Genomic DNA, 18,684 nt, shown 5'->3' with positions numbered 1-18,684 from the left:
AGCGAGTTTCATGTTCACCGTGTGGCAGAGGGACTGTACTGTGAGGGGTTTGAGGTGCTAGAGAGGCTTTCTTATGGGCAATTTTAATTTGTAGGTTGGACACTTTGTTGGTTAAGGTGTGCTGGATACTGGAGCACCACTTTTTATCTTTGGTACAGTTTTCTTGCGGTACGATGGGTGTTTCCAATTCTTTTGGAATAGTGAACAGTTATTTGATACTAGATTTGGATTGTGATATTCTATTGTCATATGTCTCCTGTATAGCTAGGAGGATGTCTTTCTTATATTGGGTTGAGATGTTGGTAAGGTTTAGTTTGTTTTCTGCTGAGGGTGAGAGTCTCCAGGCAGTTTCAAGTTTTCTTTTGCAGAGTCTGAGGTTTTTTGGGTGGGGGGTGAACCAGGTGTTAAGGTGGTTTTTGGGTTTGCTCTTCCTTGGTTTGAGAGGTGCAATATTGTCAAGGGCCGAGTTCATGATTACGTTATACTGTTCAACTAAGGAGTTGGGGTCCAAGTTGTCTGGTAAAGAATTGAGATTAGGTAGTATGTGGGGCAGCAGTTTGTCAGCTGTCAGAAGTTTTTATTCCTCGTAACGGTAGGTGGAGCAAGCGGGGAGGTCTTGTCTGTGGCAAAATTGGTTGCCAGTGTAAATGCTAAGAGATGGTGGTCCGTCCAAATCTGGGGGGCAATGGACGTGATGTTGACATTGCAATTGTGCTCTGCGATCCAGTCTAGAGTTTGATCTTTGTCGTGCGTGGGTAGGTTGACTTTCTGAGTGAAGTCAAGTTCTGTCAGTGTTGTGGCAATGATAGTAGGGTGGGTGTCCTTGATATCGTTGTAGCCTAAGTTAAAATCACCTAGCACTAAGGTTTGGAAGGTGTTTTTTAGGTTGTTGGATAAGACTGTGGATAAGTCTTCCGAGAAGGTTCCAATAGGGCCTGGAGGTCTATAGATAAGAAAGATATTCAGCGTTTGGGAGTTAGCAGTGGGTACTTTGACCGTGAGGCATTTGCAGGATTTCATAGGGGGTGTTGTAACTATTCTCATATCTAGGTTGGTTTTAGCTATAATTGCTAATCCTCCACCTCGAGAGCTGGGTCTATCTGCTCGCAGGATGGTATAGTTATCAGGGACTGCCAGAGATAGGGCAGGGCCTGCAGTACAAGACAACCATGATTCGGAGATGGCCAAGAAGTCAAGGTTATCTGTTAGGATAATGTCAGATATTTCAGTTGTATGGGCAACTAGAGACCTGGCATTTATGAGAGCTCCTTTGAGATTTAGTGGGTGGCTTTCTGATGCAGAAATGGCACTGGGACTGTCTTGAGTCGTCTGTCTAGGGTGGTTAGGAGTGGGTCTATTGCGATTGGTACGGATAGTAGTGAGCTCTAATTCTACTTTATGAGTTAGGCACCTTTTTAGGTAGTTTAGTTGCTCAATCTTTTTTTCCGGTAGTTCATATAGTTTAGACAGGCGAGCATGCAATATTATGTTTCTATCAGCAGTGCTGCATGGAGCCTGTGCGATAGAGTATTCTGGTTGCGGGCTGGTTTTGTATGCAGTTTTGCAATTTTGAGTGTCTGTCATTATGGGGCAGGTGTGAGTATAGTAAGGGGTCATTGTACTGCAGAGCGTAGTGGTGCGAGTGTTGGTGACCAGGCTATTGGTCTGTAATGCTAGGAGGAAGGAGAAGGCAGTGTGAAGCAATAGCCAGGCTAGCTTCGGTAGGACACCGGTTAGGAGTTTGTATGACCAATGGGGGTGCATAATGACAGTAGGTTATAAGCCTATGTCCTGGTTGGGCCTGACAGGCTGGCCCTAGACTAATTCAAGGTAGGTGCAAATGAACTATTGGATGCAGAGTGGGCAAGCTGCAGTCAGGTTCAGCAGTTCGCCTAGGCTAGGTTAATACTAAACAGCGCAACCGATGCTGGTGCAGCAGGTAAGCACGGCAGTGGCAACAACAATCATGAGAGGGCAAGGCTAATGCAATGGCAACAGTAGTCATGAGGAAGCAAAGGCTAATGCAATGGCAACAGTAGTCATGAGGAAACAAAGGCTAATGCAATAGCAACAGTAGTCATGAGGAAACAAAGGCTAATGCAATGGCAACAGTAGTCATAAGGAAACAAAGGCTAATGCAATGGAAACAGTAGTCATGAGGAAACAAAGGCTATTGCAATGGCAACAATAGTCATGTGGAGGCAAGTCTAATGCAGTGGCAACAATAGTCATGTGGAGACAAGGCTAATGCAGTGTCAACAATAGTCATGAGGAAACAAAGGCTGATGCAATGGCAACAGTAGTCATGAGGAAGCAAAGGCTAATGCGGTGCCAACAAGCAAAAATCAGGGCTAGTGCCAGGGGGCCGTGGCATACATATGGCTAACATGAGGTGGGGTTACAGCAGTGGCCGCAACAGAGATGAGACAGGCTGTTGGAATGAGGCGCAGCGACTAGCGTGAACATTATGGGCCAGGTAACAAGGTGGAATTGGTATGCGCTAGTAAATGGTGCAGGTGGAGTTTCATATAACGCATAATAGTACTAATACATTCCATGTAAAAAGGCAGGATAGAGTGTAGGCAAATATGCAGTAATCAGAAGTTAAAAAGTGGCCTGGGGGAAGGCTTAGCAGGTCTCAGAATTCGTATTTGAAGATGTCCTGAAAAGGCAGGGGTTCCACTGCTTGGCTAGAGATCCTTTAGGTTGTAAGGACTGGCGGGTAGGCAGGGCACAGAGTAGGACTCGTGGTCCAGGGCACAGAGAGGCACCAGACAGGCTCACGACAGGTGTTGTGCCGTTGTGAGTGCCTTAGTGTCGGCTGGCTCTCGAGCCTGCCGGCTCACTATTGGCTGGATAAAGAGGCTGAAGGCCAATAGGCACGGAGGATGGGGTTAGGTGCTCATCACCACGACAGAGACATCAGGCGCAGATGCAGGCGGCCATTTTGTAATGGCTATTTCCTCGTGGTGAGGAAACTTAATAATAGTTGTGCAGATGTTCGTGGCGCTGTCTGCACGCTGTCAGGGTCATCAAAAGAGGTGCAAAGTCAAGGTAAAGGTGGCCAGTAAATTTAGAATTTACCGGGATCGGGCAATGCTCCTAGTGAAGCGGTGCAGATAGGCGGGCAGCCAGGTAGAGATCCGTGTGCATGTCTGATGCACTTTCTGGGGGTCCAGTGCTCCTGCAGTGGGAGGGGAGCTCCAGCTCCAGTTGATGCAGGCAATGCTGTGAGCTCTTGGGGTGAGTTTGGGGTTGTGTTTAGGGAGGCAGATGAGGAGGTATGTTGTTTTGGAAAGGTTGAGCTTGAGGAAGCTGGTGGCAATCAAGGTGGTGATAGTGGAGTGACAGCTATTGAGGGGGTGGAGTTGTGAGAGGGATGAGATAATTTGGTATGTTTCATGTTGTCTGTGTATTGGTGGAAATGTGCGTTGTTTCTGCTGAGGATCTGTGCAAGAGATTCAACATAAAGGTTGAAAAGGACTGGAGATAGGGAGTAGCCTTGCGGTATGTCGTACTTGACTGTGGTGAGGTTGGATCGACAAGGGGGCATGGAGACAAAGTGTGTCCTGTGAGTAAGGAAGGGGGTGAACCTGTCAAGGATGGTGCCTCAAAGTTTCCTCCTGTGGGCCAAGATGTCGAGTAGAATGATGTGGTCAATAGTCCTTTGTCAGTGATGTTGTTGAGGTCATAGAGGCTGCAAAGTATAGCAGTATCGTGCTATGTCCAGGTCAAAAGCCAGATTAGAAGGGGTTGAGCAGGTTTGTGATGATGTGTTGTTGCAGTTGGCTAGTGATGCGTTTCATGATTCTGGTGAGTTATGGAAGGATAGTGATGGGATGGTTATCTTCCGGTTTTGAGTGCAGAGGGCATAGTGCAATGTAAGAGAAAGGAGTTGATGATGATGACCCAGTGGGGTGCAAAGGCAGTGCAATTGGATCTGGCTTGAGGTGGGAATGTATCATTTAGGAAGTGTTCAGGTTTTGTTTTGGCAGTAAGGTCTGTTAGGGTGTCTATGTTGATGGGATGGAAGGTGTTCCATGTATTAGTATGTTTGGGAGCAGGGATGGGAGTGGGAGAGCAGAGGGGAGGGCTTGCCAAAAGTTGTTTATTTTGAAGTTGAAATTGTCCATGATGAAGTTGCACACTGCTGTGGATGGGGGTGTGGAAAGTGTGGATGGTGGTTTGGAGAGAAAATTGACAATGCTGAATAGTTTCTGTGTACTATTGGCGGTGGATTGGAGTTCTTGAAGCTGATGGGTGGATTTGGCAGTGCTTATGCTATTTTATATTTGTTGCGGCAGTGTTTGAGAAGTGGTCTGATCATGGGGTATAGGTTATTTTGTCAGGCTCTTTCTAGGCATCTGACTTCCTGTTTGATAGAGAAGAGGCAACTGTTGAACAAGGGTTGATGGTGTTGGCTTCAGGGTTTTTGTGTTTTGAGGGGCAATTGTGTTGAGTACTTGTGTGGTGGTTGTGTTGTAATTATTAAAGAGAATGGAGGGATGTGTGTATAGGGAGGTGGGAGTGATGTAGGTGGTCCAAAGGCTGTACCTGTAAGGTGCATTATTAGTGTGGATGGGTGTTGTAGGGGATGTGTGGAGGGTGGAGCATCCTTTGTGATAGAGTGAGCGTGAAGGGGATTGCAAAGTGTTCTGACCATGACACTCAGATTCGATTTCCCACGCAGACATGATTTTTGCTTGAAATCAAAAGGTTCCAGTTGTGGGTGTGATGGAGGGAAGTAGGTGAGAGAAAGGGCTTCAAATTATGTGTATGTGGGTTTGTGGGATTGCTGAGAGTGAGTGAATCTATATATAGAATGGCAAGGCCACCACCTTGTTTATGTGGCTGGTCTCTGTGGTGGATGAGATTGTGCGGTTGAAGCTTGTCAAGGATAATGGGTGTGTGGTGGGGGTTAAGCCATATTTCTATAAGGAATGGTATGTCTAGGGAATGTGTGGTAACGAGTGCAGAGTGGCGGTTAAGCAGAATGCAGATGCCTGCAATTCATTGTTTAGTAGAATTTGATTTGAAAGTTGTTTGTGTGATTTGTTTGAGTCATGTTTTGTGGCAACCAGTGACCAGCATCGGCTAACAGTGAACAAAAAATGAAAAACAAAAAGATATTTGCAAGAACCCTTAGCTCTGTTATCCCTTTGCTCTGGACGCCCTGGTGAGAGGCTGACCCAAGGAAAGCTCACCTAATCACATATCCCCTTTTCTCCAAGCTGCCCACTGGGATATCTAGTGGATGTCTGCTCTGAAAATCCATGTTTGCTTGTGACTGCACCTCACACAGTGGACTAGCAGGAATTGGTTTGCTACATCGCCATGCCAAAAGAAACATGGGAAGACCTGAGCATTCATAGTCATGTTTCTTCTAACCAGGTAAGGGGTTGATGGTAGGTGACTAGGATAAAGGTTTGCTTTATTTCATATTATTTCAGTGCCTCTATATCCAAATTTATCACCAAACATGCCAGTTTTAATACCACCTAGTTCTTATCTCTAGGAAGTGTTTACACAATCGAATGGCTGCTCTTGTGGGATCACTGCCCTTAGCGCAATCCTTAGAGTGTCTTTCAGGAGATAGAGGGCTGGCTGGACTCTGGAATTTTGTGGAGGTGTTGATGGCAAAGGGAGTTCTTCGGTTGTTTAAAGGCCTGCTGCATTTTATTTGTATTTATTTGAAGAACAGGGATGTCAATGTATATCAGACATGATTTACAATAACCCAATTAACAGATGGCAGAGGCATTCCCAAGAAGGATGCCTGTACAATAGCATAAAGATTAGAAGAAGTGGTGAGCCATTATATGAGCATGTAAAAAGTGGGGCATAGCCCCAGTACAAAAATAAGAAATAGAATATATATATATATATATATATATATATATATATATATATATATATATATATATATATATATATATATATATATATATATATATATATATATATATATATATATAAAAGAAAACAGATGCATACTAAGGTTACAGAAACCTTCGGGGGCAGGTGCTTCAAAATAAAGAGGAATACTATTTGAATATACAAAATGACATTTTAAAGGGTCGCTGGAAGCAGTGGTGGGAACAAGTAGGGAGGATGGGCGAGAGAGTAGGGGCAGTTCCCTCTTTAGCAAGTAGGTAAAGTTTAAGCCAAGCTTTGAAGAGGTCCACAGTTGGGCTAGTTTTGATTGATAGGGACAGTGGGTTCCAGAGGAGCAGGGGGGAGCAGGGAGAAAGAGTGGAGGCGAGAGATGGCACAGAGAGGGTATGGGACAGTGAGACTGAGCACAGGGGAGGATCATTGCAAACAAGATGGGCAGTTAATTGAGTTACAATCAGACAGGTACTTAGGGGCAAGACCATTAGCAAGACCATTGATAGCTTTGTATACTAGGAGAAGGAACCTGAAAAAAGAGCCGTTGGGCATGGAGAGCCAACCAGCATGCAGTCAGTAGGTAGACGTAAGGGATGATCTTGGCAGGGTTTAGAGAGTGTGGGGGAGCAAGGTTGAGGACATTGCCTAGAGGGTGGACGAGGTAGTGAGGACGGTCAAGGAGTAGGCTTTTACAATAGTCAAGTTTGCTGAGCACAAGAGTAGAGATTAGAATTTTTGGAGAGAGGATAGTAAGAAAACTACACATTTTCCAAACATTGAGAAGGTTCATACGAGCAGCAGAGGCAGTGGCATTGATGAATTACTGCACTTGTAAGTCGCCATCAAAGAGCACCCCAAGTTTATAAGCCTTGGGTGAGGGAGCAGGAAATTCAGGCGGGAAGGAGATACGAGAGTGGAGTGCAGGGATGGTGTTGAAAGCCGAGAGGAGTTTTTCAAGAGTTCAGCATGAGACAGCAGAGAACCACCCACTGATGAATTTCACGGAGACAGTTTGTAATCTGTTTCGAGATGGTTGGGTTGGGGAGAAAGATATTTGAGTGTCATCAGCAAAGGATGAAACGGGCCTTCCTTAGGCAGAGGTTTAGAGGGTGAAGAGCAGAGGTCCAAGGACTGATACTTGGGGGATGAAGACAGGGAGAGGGGTGAGGTCAGCGGTTTGCGAGTTACAAGAGATTTTAAAGAATTGGCCCTCCAGGTAGGAGGTGATCCAGGCAAGATTAGGCATGTGAAATCAAACCTCCTGGAGAGTGAGGAGGAGACAGGATTTGTCAGCAGTGTTATTGAAAGCACCAGAAAGGTCCTAAAAGGATGAGCATAGAAGAGTGTTTGTAGTGGTGAGCATTAGAGAGAATGTTGGAGAAATGTTTGAGTGCAGTCTCGTGTAGTGTTTACTATGGAAGTCAGATTGAACTGGATATCCAAGGCCATTATCCTCAAGGTACTAAGTGATCTGGTCGAAGACCACCTGCTTGAGGACTTTGGAAAAAGGGAGGAGTGAAACTGGAGAGAAACTGGCCAATAGTTTGTTGGGATGTTTTGGTCAGCAGGGGGTTTCTTTAATAGGGTAAAACACTTGTATAAGGTCAAGTGATTGTGACTAAGACTTTGACCATTTAGGGAGCAAAAGGAACAATAGCATCACAAGATGGGTTAGCACTGCAAAGGATGGGTGCTAATTCAATAGGAGAGGTAGGGGAGACATAGTCAAGAGTAGAAGAGGTTGGGGGAGAAGTGATGAGCAGAAGGAGGATGGGCGGGAGAGAGAGGAGGGCTGTGAGAGTACCAGGAATGCTAGAGATTTTAGAGAAAACATAGTGAGCAAAGTCTTTAGTAGGAAGGGAGGACATCATGGATATTGGTTTAGGAGGTGTGAGCAAAATATGAAGGTTATATGAAAGTGTGTGGGGGTGATTGCGAAGCGAGAAGATAAGGTTTGTGTAGTATGAGGATTTTGCAGAGTCCAGTTCAGAGGTTAAGGCATAAAGGAAGTTTTTGTAGGCTAGAAGAAGGGTAGGAATAGGTATAATTTGCACTAATGCTTTAGGTCACCGCTCATTTTTTTTTTTTGAGGGTCTGAATTTCAGAGTTTATCCACGGTTGAGGACAGGGCAGGAAGGTGTGAATGTGTGAGCCGGATAGTGTTGGTCAAATGGAGTAATAAGTGCATGGTGACAGAGAAAGCACAGTCAATGGAAGAGGAATGCATAAGAGAAAGAGATAGGGGAGAGGACCTTTCATAATCAAGGTAATGGACATGAGAGTCCTACCTGAATGTCCTCTTAGTCATTGAAGAGGGAAGATGAGTAGAAGGTGAAGAGACTGAGATGCTAAAATGAACAATTGAATGATCAGAGGGAATGGGGTCAATCGAGTGGTCAGAGGAGGAGAGAGAATCAGAAAGATAGGCAAGGCCAAGAGAGTTCACATTACAGGGGGTCGGCTGGTTGTGGAAGGAGTAGAGGGAGTGTTCAGATAGGAGGGAGTTATGTTCAAGGCAGGTGGCTGCAGAGGGCTTGGGAAGATTAAAATCTTAGTGCCTGGCAATTAGGATGTCGCAAGGAAGTGACTCAAGAGGAAGGGTCAGATCAGGAAAGAGGAGTTGAGTGGACCACAGGGTAGATAGAGAGCCAGAACAGTGAGAGGAGTAGGAGTTGATGTCAAAGGTGGTAGTGGGGCAATGTTGATGGCCTTATTGCAAAAGGGACCACACAGCATCAGCCTTCCCAACAGGTCGGGGAGAAGGTAGCAGAGTCAGTGTGGCAAGCTGTTTGAGTCAGGAGGGGTGATCCAGGTTTCTGTGATAGGAAAAAGTGAAAGTTGAGGGTGGTAAGTGTCTAAGTGGTCAGAGATGTAGGAAGACTTTTTGCTGAGGGATGGTGCATTTCAGAGGCCAAGCGAAGGAGTGGCATGTGCTGTGTGGTAGACGAGGGGATATATGGAGTTGGGATGTTTCGGTACAGGGAAGAAGGAGGAAGATGGGGTAGCCGGAGAGTGATGCAGAAGTTATTGCAAGTTGAGTAAGGCTATGAGAGAAAGGAAGGAGAAGAGTGATCAGAAATAGGAATCGAGCGAAGTCAAGATGCTTGATGAAGAGGTAGAATATGCACGTGAAGACAATGAAGAAATGGCGCAGCCCAACGGAGAGAGTAGTTGAGTGAGATAGTGGTAAAGGGGTGGATGATTGGCTGAGAAGAAGCTGAGAAGACAGTTTACAGACCCAAAACAAATGTTCCTTGCTCCTGTGAGGCAACAGAGGTATTTCAGTGAATGGATAGTCAATATGCATGAAAGCAGAAGCCAGGTAAAGGGTGAGCTCGGAGAAGTCCTGGCTTGAGCAGTGACTCTGGTCCGATGCCCTTTCCAGGCCCAATCAAGGAACTGCCCTTTGCTGATTTGGCCGTTGGCTGCAGATGGCCGGGCTGGACACCCAGGTGACACTGAATATAGGCGGCAGTGCATCACACGTCCCTCTGGGAGTCAATTGCAGTGTTCTCAATAGCTTCTACACTTGCTAGTAGAGTTCTGGGTGCTGTTTGTCCCGGAAGATTTGAGCACAGAATCCTCTGGCAAAGCAGGATGTAACCAAGAAAAACAATATATATATATATATATATGAATATATATATTGAAACCCACCCTCCACACAGTCACGTGCCCCTCAGGGAGTCAAACACAGTGTTCCAGATGGCTTCCATACTTGGAGGCAGAATCCTGGGTCTTGTAGGCCCAGGGAGCAGGATGTTACAACCACCGTGCACTGCTAAGATTAACACCCAGGACATCAAAGTTAATATCACAAATATTATTTTTGGGCAACCTGGGCAGTACTCCTACGGGACCGCCTCCATGCACCGCCACACCAAATACAAACACTGGGATGCTCTGTGAAAGGCTGTTCCTTTCTCAGGAATTAGTAGGCTGTCTTCCTCTACCTCATCTTCCTCAACCGCTACTGCCACCACACAGGCTACTCCTGTGAAGCAGAACATCCCACCAGCGACCTTGCAAGCCATAAAAGAGACTGTTGATCATATCTTTCCAAGACAACAGTACTCTGTATATACTGCAACACACCACTCTGCAGGAGGGAGCAGTTTCAAAGTGCTTTTGAGGCTGCAATTAAGGAGCATGAGAAACGCTGCCCCTTACCTTAGATTTAAGGCACACCTTACATCGTTCCTTGTCCACCTGCCCCTCCATATCTGTGGTTGGTGCCCCTTCACTCAATTCCCTCCCCACATTACTGCATAGTCTCTCCTGCAAAACAAGAACAAAAAAAGTACAAAATCAAAAAACACCAAAAAAGGTGCCCTTTGGAGACACCTCCGACAGATAAATAAATAGGATTAAAAAAAATCTTATAGATTCCATCTACTTTACATTTTTGAATGAAGTAGTTAAACTCAATAAGATTCTCCAACATATCCATTAGCATTTTGTACTATGCTAATGGAAATAATGGACAATTGAATACTAGACAAAAATAAAAAAGGACAGCAAAACTTTCTGACACAAATACTTTTCTCTAGCATACAATAAGGACGATATTCTATAGACCTTCATGACTATCCACGGTCTGCGCAATCCCCTTTCCAGGCCAGGCATCATTAAAAGACCCGAATGACGTGCACACCATCACCCAGGACAGCCCTTCTACCCTTTTTACTGTTATGTTTGTAACACTCCCTCATTGCCTGCTTTCAAACAGTCACACATACATCCACCAATCACTTGCAAACACTCTACATGTAACCCTATCAACATATTAAACTTCCACACACCAACTGCCACCTAACAATGTTCCAGAAATATTTTGTATTTCCATTTCCCTTACCTATATGAAACAATTGTACACAGTTCTGCTATAAATGCACACATGCATTGTGCAGAGAGAGAAGTACATGAATGGGAAGGGGGAGTATGGATGGGCAAGTGCTACTGGGAGCCCGAGAGGGAAGTGGCAAGAGATGCCAATGTCTGAAGCCAGTGGCTAAGTGCTGCTGCGGAGGAGTCCCAAGGGTGGGGTGCACAACCACCAAGCAGTCAGCCCACAAGAACAGTACTGAAAGAGGGGTGGGGTACCAGAGTCGACTAGGAATAGGGCGTGAGACCAGGCCACCAGTCTCAGTGGCAGTGGTATGAGTTAGCAGGGAAGCAACATAGGGAAAGAGGAAGACTAAAGCAGAGTTTTGACTCCTTTCTGGAACTTAAGGAAGCCCGACTCAAGTCTCAGAGGAGCAGGGAGGCTGTCCAAAATAAAGCCAACAGTTAAAGAGAGAGACCCAGCTCCCCCTCCCTCTTGGGAGAAGTGTTTGACAAGCAGAGAATTGGAGTTAGAGGAGCAGAGGGCTCTAGCAGGGGAGTATTTAGGGAGGGAAAGTTGGAGAAAGTGTGGTCCCAGCCCCAGAAAGCCTTGTTGTTGCTACAGAGGGTCTTCAATTTCATCATTGCGGCCAACAGGAGCCAGTGTAGAGATTTTATGGCTGCACAAATACACTCCCTGGGCATAAGGCGAAGAATACGTCTTGCAGCCCTATTTTGGATTGGCTGAAGGGGCTGCAGGGAACAAAGGGGGAGGTTGAGGAAGAAACTCATGCAGTTGTCCTGCTTAGACAGGACAAGTGCTCTACAGACTTTGAGCTTCTAGGGGAAGGTGAGGAAAGGTAGAATGCCTGTAAGGAGATGAAGCTGAAAGTGGGCCTTTTGACAAGGTCCACGATGTAAGGAGTGATGGAGAGAGAGGAGTTAAAGATGACCCAAAGCAAATATCACCATTTCCTATATTGACAGAAATGGCAAACACACTTGAGTGGCTAGAAGAAAACGTTTCCAAAGAAGAAATGAGTGAAGATCAAATCTCTAATGGTAAACAAGACATATTTCAGTCTAAACAAATAATGTAATTCTTGGAGAGCTCCTTGCAATAATAATTTCTTCTTTTCTTATAGTACATACTTTACATAAAGAAAAAACTCAACGGATTCATTATGCATAATCATGGACGACCCGGTAAGTCCTTATTGGAAAAACCATTCCCCATTCCCATTGAGCCCCCATAGGGCTCAATGGGAATGGGGAGGGAGCTAATAACGGGCCCGTTAGTAACGGGCACGTTATTAGCTCCTTGGTCCCCTCGCGGGACCCGGAAAGGACGTCTGGTTTTACCAGACGTCTGTTCCGGGTCCCGCAAGAGAACCTCGTAATAGGCGCTCCCGTAATGAAGGGTGCCGGTCCCGTACCGGCACCCTTCATTACGGGAGCACCATGGTTATAATGAGGCCCCTTGTCTTCAAAATTAAATGCTCCTAGCAATGACTTTAAAGAACATTTAAATTATGTTAAAAATCATGTCATTAGAAAAGTGTATTATCACTGTCCTACTTGTACCTGTCACCCCTCCCCCACCAATCTTCTCTCCCTCCCTCCCTCCTTCCCCAGATGATGACTTTATTGAAATTCCAAACCCTCCCATTTATTTTTCCCATTCTAATACTCCACTCTGCTATAAATACATTTACTTTTTCTACTATAAATATCTTCTATATTGTTGTGTGATAAATTCTTATTTTCTTCTTTAAAACCCCAATTAATAGTTTGCAGACATCACAACTGTTCGGAGGGTCCGTTTACACAATGGGGAATCCGCGGACATCACACCCTTTCTGGGTATGTCCAGTCTTGCGTGACATTTTAAATTACTCTGCAGACAACGCACACATTTGCGGACATCCATGCTCATGCACCCTATCTCTCTTGCTCAATGGGGTCCGCGGACATCCCCAGATGTCATATGATCGCGTCCATGCAGAGTGACAGCTTGTTCGCACACAATGTCTGCCACGCGTACAGTTTGAGACTGCATTTTCGACCAATCTACGGTGTTTCAAGTTCAAGAGCTCCTAGGCCCATTCTCTGTTGATCTGCCAACGTTTTACAACTTTACAAGGCCTATTCTTGGCACGGTAGTCCACGAACCATCATGCTATCCATGGACGGTTCGTCTGAAGGGACCCACCCATTACTTTTAGTCATTCTCAATCTGGCACACCAGGAGAGAACATCTTAACAGCTACTTCCAGGAGACGTCTAGGAGTTTAACAATGCCACCTCTCATGGCCAGGGGAACAGACACGCTGATGCTCACAAGGATGACGAGGAACAGGAAGATGAGATAGAGGAAGTTCCAGAAAGAGTCATGGTTTTGCCAGTTCTTTAAAACCATCAGGGGTGTTCCAAAAGCTTGGGCTGCCAAGGTTAAATGCATTGTGTGCGGGGTCATACTCAGTTGTGGACAACATAAGCAGTACTCTTTTGGGACCACCTCCATGCAATGCCACACTTGCTCCAACCACCCGGGTGCACTGAGAAAGAGTATTGCATTCTCAGGCAGAAGTAGATTATCTTCCTTTACCCCATCTTCATCAACCGCTCCTGCCACCACAAAGGCGACTCCTGTGGGACAGAGGATCCCACGGCTTCCTCGCAGGGCATACAGAACGCTCTTGACCCTTACCTTTCGAGGGTCACAATATGTTGTTTGTACTGCAACACACTGTTTTGCAGGGGGAGCAGTTTCACACTGCTTTCGAGGCGGCACTCAAGGAGCATGAGAAACACTGCTACCGACCTTAGATTTAAGCCACGCCCAACATCTTCCACTGTCCACCCGCCCCTCAGTATCTGTGCTTGCTGCCCCTTCCCTATCTTACCTTCTCACGTCTCCTAAAAAATTAAAATTCAAAACAATTATAACAGCCAGAAAGACAAAAATGATTTCCTTTAGGACCCACTGTTTACAGTTAAAAAATAGAACTAAAAATAAAAATCACTGTACCCTTTCCAGTCTGTATAGTCCGCGAACAGTATGAAAGTACCCAGACAACTGGAACATTTCAGACGTGGGGTGGGGGAATGAAAATAAATTCACTTGTTTTTCATTAAATAATTGTGGCTCTTAAAAGAACCATGTAAAAAAAAATGTTTGGGGGGTTTTATGTACTGAACTAACAACTGTTCTACTGAACTTAATAATTTTTTCTAACTTTCTCAAAAACTGCTTCTAATTTCTTTTCTGTTTTTGATTTTCATTTACTACAACTGCTAAAAAAATACTTGACAACATATTTCACAAGTTCACAAAAATAGTTTCAGTGCATTTTTGATATTCAAAAGAAAAATCTGATTTCCGACATCAGTCAAATGTACTCCCTCGCCTCTAAAAATATTTACGCCATCCAACTTCATATTTTTGTTGTGAAAAGATGCAATTCCTAAAGCATATGAAAAAGCACATACACCTTTATTGATATGTTGTATAGCTTCTACCATTTGAGGGCCAAAACAATTTGGCCACTCCATATATGTCTTTGATCCATTTCAGAAAAAATAATCGTTGCAGCTGGAAACAGTCCCATTAGGCTTCTGAACATATCCTTCATGGCAAACTCCAAAGATCCTGCAGTCACATAGGCCAAACTGTTGCCTTCACAATACACAATAATAATATTTGGATGTTTAAAGTGAGCCATGGTCTCAAAGAATGGTACTAAAGTTACCCATTTTAAGCCACAATCAGGATACCACAAAACTTTCTCTTCACCCAATATAATACTAGCAGAGATGTCACGAGATTCAGTATAAACCTTTAATGAATGGATCCAAGAATATCCCACCATCCACACACTGTTTCTTCATAGCCATAGCCATTGCCATCTTCACTACACACAACAAACAAAATACTTCCTACCCTTTACTCCAGTACAATTCAACTCCTCCTCCAGACCGACAAAACCAAATTGACTAGTCCCCCAATGTCCTCCAGACCCACAAACACTGATCCTTAAAAGACCTGGATGGCACGTGTGGGTCTGCAGACTATTGTGGTGTCTGTGGACGCAGCTGCACAGGGTAGCCATTCTACCTACACTGGTCACAACCACCACCATAGACTTAAACCATATAGCACATACTTACAATACACCTTCAAATAACAAGACTCACCCTGAACCTCCCCACTCCCGAGGTAGTCCGCAGACGGTAAAGATGACCACGCACTCGGAACCGGCAACGCTTTTATCCACATATAAAAACAGCTCCCTGTCAACTTTTTCCCATTACCCCACCCTTTCCAAACCCTCTTTCGGCCAAAAAATAACCCTAAATATGTTTTGTAGACCTTTTGTTCACTGCGCTGTCCACGTATTATGGCGCTGTCCGTGGATCCAACATGTTGACCGTTTCAAAAAATCTGATGCAAACGACATTTTAAATTGACCAATCAGCGGGTGCGTACGATGTCCGCGAACATCATGCCACCCCCTGATGGCCCAGAGGCGTCCACGGACTTCGAATCAGGAAATGAGTCAGCAGACTAAACCCAGATATTACTAATTTATTTGAACTTACTTTTTGGCCATTTTTATTAAAAAAACGACTGAATGGATTTACACCAAATTTACAAATTCATGCTTACGGGACAGAGCCGCCACTCCGGGCACAAGTTTGGTGAACATCCGTCCAGTGTATTAGGCTGTAGGAGCGAGCACACATTATTTTCCATTGTGTCTATAAATATCCCCACCTATAACTTGCACCCCCTGGACAAAACTGCACCAAACTTCACAAAATCATTCCAAGGTGGCCATGTACTTTTTTTGCAATGTTTGGTGAGGATTCGTCCGGGGGGTGGCTAGGTTATCAGCTATGAGTTGAGCAACTTAACCATAACTACAGGGCTGCTACCGCAGGCCCTGTAATATATTCACAACACCAAAAAAGTTATGGTGGGTTTAAAAAGGTTGAAAAAACCCATTTCACATGAAATGTGAAAGTAGGAAAATATTTCCGCCGAGTCACACACACCACAGCGCTGGAAGCTCACCTTCAGTTCTGAGCCACAACAGAAAGACATTGTTGGTATGCAAATCAGCCCAAATACAAACCTTTACTCCAGGAAATTGTCCTTGTCTAAGAGGACAGTGCTATTTCATACATAGCTTAATGAACCCAAGACAGGCATTTTGCAAGGCTGTAAACAACCGGCCACACAGTCACATGTCTCTCAGCCCTTAAACACTTGGAGGGAGACTCCTGGGTCTTGTAAGGCCAGGGAGCTTCGTTTGTGTTAGACCGGTTCATTCTGTTGCCTTCTGTCTGTTTAGAAGATCGCTTAGATGTCCAGTCTAGGCCACCAAGTGCAGCATGAACCATTGCTAATACTTGAGTAGGCCTATAATAGCTCTGAATTCTTTCATTGTCGTAGATGGTGGCATTTTCTAGATTGCTTCAACCTCAGACTCTTCTGCTTACATTATGCCTTTGCCCAACTTTAATCCAAAGCACTTCACCACAGGTAAAGCCAGATGCCACTTGTTGGAGTTGGCTTTCAATCCAGCTTTCCGTAGTCTCTGGGTAACTAGGTACAAACGATGCATTTGTTTTGACCAGGACTTGAGGTGCACAACAATGTCTTCCATGTACACCCCTGCATGCACCCCATGAGGAGGCAAGATATGATCCATCATGTGTTGGAAGGTAGCTGGGGCTCCAAGGAGTCCAAATAGTAGCACTGTAAAATGGAAGAGTCCAGCACGAGTTGAGAAGTCAGTCATTTCCCAATTGTCTGGTATGAGTAGTATCTGGCAGTATGCTTTTGGTCAGATAAAGTACAGAGATGTAGTAGCTGACCCTATCCTATCTTTTAAATCATCTCATCGATGTGTCCCATCGGGTATGCATTCAATCTTGAGATTTTATTGGCTTTTTAGAAATCCATGCAGAAACTCCTCAATCCCTCATGCTTAGCAACCACTACTATCAGTTGTGAACAGTGACTGTGATGTTCCTCTGACCCTGAGTTCCCACATTATTTTGACATTGTTTGGATGATCTGGCTCCAGGAAACCTGTGAGGTCAAATCTGTACAGACCTTCCTGGCAATGTCTGAGTGCAGTGGACAACCCACTGACTCATCCTGACTTGTCCATGAAAACATCTTTAAACTTGGCAAGATAATGATATGGCTCCCTCCCCTGATTAGCCCTGAGAATCACACGAAAAAGCTTTCTTAGATTGATGGTCAAATCTAATTGCATAAACATTCATGTACTTGCCCTCAATGTGGAATCATTAGGATCCTTCATTGCTTTGACACAGTCAATATGATAGACCTAGGAAGATTTCTGGTGATCGCCTTCTTGTACATAGTAGTTCAGTTAATTTGACACTTCTGTGACCTGGTAAGATATACCAACACTGGGTCTACAACACAGAATATTCTTGATTGAACTCGTGATCATACAGACACTTATGTTTGTCTTGGTTTTCTTGCAGATTTTGATGAACTAGCCCCCATAGCAAGCACAATCACTTATTGATGATCTTCACAAAATCGGTCTTGTTCTACCATCTCTCCCTGGGACTCCCAGTACTCCTTCAACATTGCATCTCCCTTCTATGAACCAGCACAAGAAGATAGAATCCAGCGGGAGCTTGTGAAGTCTTCCTCACAGCAAACACAGCCCAGGGAAGAAGGTTGTCCCAATGTTTGGTGTTGTCATCCACTAATCTCTGCTGGAGGTTCTTTAAAGTCTGATTAAATCTCTCAAACAAACCATCCTTCTAAACCTAGATATGGAAGGGCAGATGGTGGTAATATGGAAAAGTGTTTTTAGGTCAGTCAAACCTTTGTACATGTAGATGGACCTTTGAACCATCTTGGGGAAACCCAACCGGGGAAAACAGGCACCCAGTGTTTACTGATCAGTTGAGTGGTATATGATGATGTATACACATATACATCATCATCAACATACACAGCAGCAATACAGATACAGATTAAGAGAGCTATTAAAACTCACTTAAAATCACTTGCTACTAACAATAAACTAATAATAAATAAAACATTCAGTGAGTATGATTCAATGAATCACCATAATGGGATTGAATCCTCCAGACTTGCTACAGATAAGTCAGTACAGCCCAGGCAATAACCCAGGTTTCAACTTTTAATAAAGTGCATGGTGCAAGGAGGCACTGTAAGAAACCTGCTACTCTTAAGACCTGGTTTGGCGTTCTTCATCTGATATGGGAGTAGGCTGGACAAAAAAAGACGAAATGCCATATGTCTTCCAAATTGGCAGCACACATAATGCATTTCCGTTTATGTTCTAATCCAGACTAAGTTTCCAATACTGCACCCACCTGAGTACAATTAACACATGCCCTTGTGATGAAAGATCTGTCTGACATATGATTACTCCAAAGTAGATATTCCTCAATTTTATTAGAGGTAAAAATCATGTATCTTTGATTGGCGATTTTAGGCAATGCCATCATACCCTACGATGTTGAATAAGGAACTTCAAACAAGAAGACAGATCTTTACATATAAAGGGTGATAATAGAGATTGATTGGAATAACACAAACCACAATTAATTTGATTGAGTAAACATTCAACGTGGTTCAGCCACAGAATAGCTGTGGCCTCATTCTTGCACATAATGTTGGTCAGTATGAACTGGGGTAGCAGTTCACCCTTGAGATTGGACAAATATGTAGCCAGTGTAACAATGACTATAGAGATAGGTTCTCTTCTAAAAAATCCTAATCCAATTTCCTGTGAACCCCATTAGAGACCTAATATTTGTTTTCAAAAGACATTTTCTATCGGTTGTAATCCGGAGGAATCTGCAAACCCCCATAGGGATGTGCCATATTTTACAGTGACTTTGTTTGTTGTTGTATACCTCTTTAGAATCATATTAATGGGTGGG

This window comes from Ambystoma mexicanum, chromosome 1q (assembly GCF_040938575.1).
Source record: "Ambystoma mexicanum isolate Mex_15411 chromosome 1q, UKY_AmexF1_1, whole genome shotgun sequence".
Classification (NCBI taxonomy): Eukaryota; Metazoa; Chordata; class Amphibia; order Caudata; family Ambystomatidae; genus Ambystoma; species Ambystoma mexicanum.
This window is presented reverse-complemented; position numbering follows the sequence as displayed.